We start from the raw sequence: 6488 nt of genomic DNA, 5'->3' as shown, positions 1-6488 counted from the left end.
TATCCATCCATCCATCTACCTCATTCATCCATCTATCCATCCAACATCCATCCATCCACCACCCATCCATCTATCATCCATCCATCCATCCACCATCCATCCACTATCCATCCATCCATCCATCCACCATCCATCCATCCATCCACTATCCATCCATCCATCCATCTACCATCCATCCACCATTCATCCATTCACCATCCATCCATCCATTCATCCACTGCTCATACATTAATCATCCCTCTATCCAGTCTTTTATCCATCCACCCAACCATAGACTTATTCATTCCTTCATCCATCCACTCAGTCACCTAGTTATCCATCCATCATTCATTCATCCTCCCAAATATCCATCATCCATCCACAGACTCATCCACCCATTCATTTATCTATCCATCTATTCATCCACCATCTATAATATGTTCTTGTATCCATCCATCCATCTGCCCATCCATCCACTCATCTATTAATATATCATCCATCATCCATCCATAGGCCCATCCATTCTTCCATCTATCCATAGACTCATCCATCCATCCGGTCATCCTTATATGTACCATCTATAATATGCTTTTCTATCCAGTCATTCATTCATCTACTAATACATCACCCATTATCCATCCATAGGCCCATCCACTCATTCATCCATCCATAGACTCATCAATCCATTCATTCATCTACCCAGCCAGCCAGTCAGACTTACCTTTACCATCTATAATATGCTCTTGTATTCAGCCAGCCAGCCAGCCAGCCAGCCAGCCATCTGTCCATTTATCCATTCATCTATTAATACATCATCCATCATCTAGCCTTAGGCCCACAGATTTATCTGTCATCCATCATCCATCATCCTCCTATCCTTCCATCTGTCCATTCCTCCATCTATCCAACCATTTGTTGCCATATTGATGTCAGCACTTCTTCACATACCTAGTCTGCCTACATATTCACTTGCCCATCATGGCTTCATTCATTCCTTCATCCATCCATCCTCCTACCCCCTAGATATTCATCCATTCCACTGTCTACCTGTGAATTCCCTTCCCCATCCCATCACAAATTCACACTTAATTGACTGCCTATGTGCCAGGCCCTGTTCTAAGACCTTCCTGTGTTTTCTCTCATCTAGCCTCCACCACCCTTCTATGCTTTGAGCCGTCCATCCACTCACCTGTGTCCCCATCCATATGTCTGCCTCCCCATCTTCCCATTAATGTTTAGCTGGCCCTTCAGTGCAGGGGTGACTCAGAGCTGGAAAGGGACCCTCAGTCCTCTGCCCAGGGAAGGATGAGATGCAAAGACCTGGAGATGGAATCTGAGTGGTGGGCGTGAGACAGGGGAGACGAGGTGGATGTCTCAACCAGAAAAGAGTCTTCAGATCTGGGCTCAGGAAGATGCTCTGCTCTTGGGGACAATAGCACACCAGCAGTACATTTTGTTTCTTTTTTCTCCTTTTCTTTTTTTGTATGTGGCTTGTTGGACTTAGCTTCCCGACCAGGGATGGAACCCGTGACCCTTGCAGTGAAAGCATGAATAACCACTGGACAGCCAGGGAAGTCCCAGTACATTTTAAATTCTGAGCATGTTTACTTTATTATATGCAGTGGCAAATGATATTTTCAGCCACAGCAGATAGAACAGAGCAAAAAGACCACCATCTCAGTCTCCCTCCCAAGGGATATGCATTACTGGGGTCAGGGGTCTCCTTGCAGACACAGGCTGGGATTGTGCAAGCATGTGTGTCACCCACACATGTCTCGGTTGATGCTCTCTTACTTCACGATTTTCCCTGGACCCCTGGTTCACACGGGCACTTAGAGATGTGCAGTGTCTAGACTGAGCAGTCTCCTTTCTCAGGCTATTCAGGTTTATTTTGGTTCTTGGCAGCAGCCCACCCTGATGCAATGGGCAAAAACCACAATGAGGAAATTCCCATAAGAGGAAATGCAAATAACCAATAACGTAAAAAACCAGAATTCACGAATTAGAACCACAGCGTTCCGATGTGGCAGGATTCTGTTCACATAACGAGTGGTCATTTGTTAAAATGCATCAAACTGCAGACCAAGATCTGTGCATTTCGCTGCAAATACATTTTACCTCATTTTTTTCCCCATTAAAAATGTTTTTGTATTGTAGTAAAATCTACATGACATAAAACTCACCATCTTAGCCATTTTTGAGTGCACGGCTCAGTGGCATTAAGCACATTCACATTGTCATGCAACCATCCCCAACATCATCTTCCCAAACTAAAGCTCTGTTTCCATGAAACACTGACTCCTCCTACGTTCCCCCAGCCCCTGGCCCCACCATCTACTTCGGTCTCTGTAGATCTGACTCCTCCAGGGACCTCCTGTGAGTGGAATCAGCTTCCTGTGTCTGCTTCTCTCACTGAGCATCACGTCCTCAAGGTTCATCCAGGTTGTAGCAGGTGTCAGAATCTCTGTCTTTTCTAAGGCTGAGTAATATTCCACTCCATAGATGGACCACATTGTGTTTATCCATCATCCATCAGTGGACACTTACATTGTTCCCACCTATGGCTCCTGTTAATCCTGTTGCTGTGAATATGTGTGTACTTGTTTCAATAGCTCTTTCCAATTCTTTTGGGTGTATATCTAGAAGTGGAATTGCTGATCAGTATACAAATAACTGAAATGTATACCTCAGCATTTCAAGGCTTAAAAAATAACAACTCCCATGGCTGGCGTGGATGATGGCAAATGTACCTGCTGGGATACAACTAAAGGATGTGCATTTGGTAATGGTACTTTGGAGATGATTTGAAAAAATGTATCATCGGGGCCTTAATATTTGTCTCATGGTCTCTGACAAGCAACTCCTTTACACTGAGAGTGTCCTAAAGGAAAACTCCACGGTGTGTTCAAGTGTCTAAATTCAAGGATGCTCACAGCTGTCCTGTCTCCAACAGAAAAAAATTGGAAACCACCTAAGTGTTCAAAATAAGACAATTTGCTCAACAAATGATGATAGGGCTTCCCTGGTGGTCCAGTGGTTAAGAATCCACCTGCCAATGCAGGGGACACAGGTTTGATTCCTGCTCCAGGAAGATTCCATATGCAGAGGAGCAATTAAACCCGTGCACCACAACTATAGACCCCATGCTCCACAACAGGAGAAGCCACTGCAATGACAAGCCCAATCAGTGCAACCAGAGAGTAGCCCCAAGTTGCTGAAACTAGAGAAAACTCACCTGCAGCAACAAAGACCCAACACAGCTAAAAATAAATAAATCTTTAATGAATAAATATACGATGATATATCTGTGTCCCAGTATTTAAGGTGACAACTACTGAGTATTTACTTAGGAAAACGTTCACATACTTTTGTAAACTGACAAGAGAGGAGTGTCTTGGATGAACTACACACAGGAAGAAAAGATTCCCATCAACAGGAAAAAGGGTGAAAGGTCACACACAAATGTTTCAGGGCAGATGCTACAACCGTAGGAAGAGGTGTGAGTGTTCTCGGGTCCATGTAACCAAAGTCGCACAAACTGGGTGGCTTAAAGCAATACTATTGATTCTCTCTCAGTTCTGGAGGCCTGACTCCGAGATCCTGGTGTCAGAGGGCTGATTCCTTTTGGAAGTTCTGCAGGAAAAACCCAGCCTCTTTCCTCAGCTCCCGGGGATGCTGGCAGCCCTTGTCTTGTGGCCGCATAACTCCAGTCTCTGCTCCTCCTCTTCACATCACCTTGTTCCTTGTATGTTTCTCTGTCTTTTTCTGTCACACCCTAAATCCAGAATGATGTCATCTCAAGATTCTTTCTTTTTTTTAGCATCACAAACCTGTTCAATAACAAGGTAGAATCTGGGGTTAGCTTGCGTAGCCGAGACTGGCTCATCAGCCTCTGGTGTGCTCGAGTTTCTGGCCCTTGGAGTGTATGGAGGGTTTGGTGTGTCTATGCGGTGTTCCTGGGGCCTTGCTGAAATGCCTGTACACCTCTCAGCCCTGGAGAGGACCAGAGAGGAAGATAGAGCCATAACCCCTGGGGGAGTCCACAGCCAGCTGGCCAAAGGTGAGGATCTTGCCCCGGCTTTGAGGATGCAACTCTGGGCACAGAGCTCACACCTTCAGTTTGGGCACCTCCTAGACACACACACCATCGATTACAGCCCCCACGACCACAGCTGTTTTGCCTGTCCAGCCTGGAAACTTCATCTTCTCTATCATCTGGAAAAGGGACCAAGGTAGACGGCTGGTGCAGTTCACAAACAATCTCTTCGGTACAACTTGACTGAAAATGGAGGTGCTTGGTCTGGCCAGAAACCTGTTCAGCTTGACCAGCAGCCTTTGATAGACATCCTCGCTCTTGGGCTCCTTGCAACGAACCTTTTGGTCTTTGTTATGGTGGATGTCAACCCCCATGACGGCACTTCCTCAGTCAGGTCTGGAAAGCATCTCAAGACTCTAACTCATTACATCCGCAAAGACCCTATTTCCAAAGAAGGTCCGATTCTGAGGTTGCGGTGAACATGAATTTGGGTGGGGGGCGGCAATGCTATGTTCAACCTGTGACAGATGGACAAGGCAACTTTTCTTTCATTGTCTCTCCCTTTTATCAGGATTGTCTTAAGTGACTGAGCACCAAAAAATTGATGCCTTTGAACTGTGGTGCTGGAGAAGACTCTTGAGAGTCCCTTGGGCTGCAAGGAGATCAAACCAGTCAATCCTAAAGGAAATCAATCCTGAATATTCACTGGAAGGATTGATGCTGAAGCTGAAACTCCAATACTTTGGCCACCTGATGCAAAGAGCTGACTCACTAGAAAAGACTCTGATGCTGGGAAACATTGAAGGCAGGAGAAGGGGACAACAGAGGATGAGCTGGTTGGATGGCATCACTGACTCAATGACCATGAGTTTGAGCAAACTCCAGGAGATAGTGAAGGACAGAGAAGCCTGGCATGCTGCAGTCCATGGGGTCACAAAGAGTTGAACAGGACTGAATGACTGAACAACAAATGAAAATAAATCCTACATTATTTTAATATATGAAACGATATCTCAGGGAGTTTCCTGGTGGCCAGTGGTTAGGATTCAGAGCTTTCACTGCCAGGGCCCAGGTTCTATCTCTGGTCAGTGAACTGAAATCCTGCAAGCCATGCAATGTGGCCAAAAAAAAAGGAAAGAAAAAAAAAACTATATCACAGATTTGATGTTCTGTTGAAACAGAGCTGAGGAATGGATTGTGACTTCTGGGCAAATGAGGGTCCAGATGAAGGTTGCTTTTCTGGAGTGATGGCTGGTCTTTGCAGTACTTTTGATTTTTGCACTTAATAGCCCCTAAGTATGGAACCTCACTTGTTGACTTTGGATCTACACTGTTTGCCTCTTCCCTCACTGTTACTTCTCAGCACATGCAGATACATCTCCCCTTGAACTCGCAGCCTGAAAACAAGAACTAGAATTCTGTCATAATTGTTGGTGACTAAGAGTCACTAGGACCTGAGTGAGTCTCTTTTGGACAAACATGCCTGTGTGTTCATGTTGGGATATTATGGGTACTGCATTTGTGTTCTGGAGACTGAGCAGGTCCTTCCCCATTTCGGGCTCCTGTCTCATGTCCAACCTCCCTCTCGTACCATTTCAGGCCCAGCCACTGCTTCTGTTCCTCTCCCAGCTGAGCCAGAACTCAGAAGTTTGGCTGAGTCCCTTTTCCATTCCAAGCCTCAGCATTTACCTCTCTGAAATGGGGATGGACAGCAGGACCCACCTCTGGCATGGCCACCTTGAGGACTCTGCATCTGATCGTAAGAGCAATAGGGAGTCAGTGAGGGTCTTAGCAGGAGAGAGGCACAAGCTAGTTGGCATGTCAGTCCCTCCAGCTGCTGTGAGCAGAAGGGAAACTTCTGGGCAGATCACCCATGGTGGGGTCCATCCACCAGCTTTGGGGATGTTGACCCCCCAGCTCTGCAGGCCAGCATGCCAGCCAGGGCCTCTGAGGGAAGGAGAAAGCTCTGCCCTTCAGATCACCCCAGCAGCGAGTGCCCCAGGGGGCTTCTTCATTTAGTCCTGTTTCTGTGTAAGGATCTGTTATCCTGCGGGCCTGGGGGAGTCAAGTTGACAGACAGAGAGAGAGTGTGAACTGCCACTCTCTGTGTGTCTCTCAGTGCCTTTCTGTCCCCCACCGCTGCCCCTTCTCTCTGCTCTGTCTCTGTCTCTGGATCCCCCCAGACCCCCAGCCCTCCCACACTGGGAATTTATGACATGGCTTTAGAGGGATGACGGCCAAGTGTCTTCCCAGAGGACCTGGTGGTCTCATCCTCTCCTGTCCAGCTGGAAAGAGGAGGTGGACACCTGGAACCACCATCCTGGCGTCCACACGTGGGCAGCCAAGGCTGGACGCCCTGGGAGAGCCATCAACCCAGGATACTCGACACCCTTGACTCTGGCTTCCTGAGGGTCCCTGCTGACCCTCACCACCCATGGCCCTGGGGGACCTCTTCAACACGACCAGGCTACCA

General features: G+C 47.1%; 1 pseudogene; it reads right to left on the bottom strand.

The window, feature by feature from the left end:
• Positions 1–3864: 3864 nt before the first annotated feature.
• Positions 3865–4389, bottom strand: LOC110122765 (large ribosomal subunit protein eL18 pseudogene; annotated as a pseudogene).
• Between the last annotated feature and the right edge of the window lie 2099 nt (positions 4390–6488).

The sequence above is a fragment of the Odocoileus virginianus genome, chromosome 3 (genome assembly GCF_023699985.2).
Source record: "Odocoileus virginianus isolate 20LAN1187 ecotype Illinois chromosome 3, Ovbor_1.2, whole genome shotgun sequence".
Lineage (NCBI taxonomy): Eukaryota > Metazoa > Chordata > Mammalia > Artiodactyla > Cervidae > Odocoileus > Odocoileus virginianus.
This window is presented reverse-complemented; position numbering and strand designations above follow the sequence as displayed.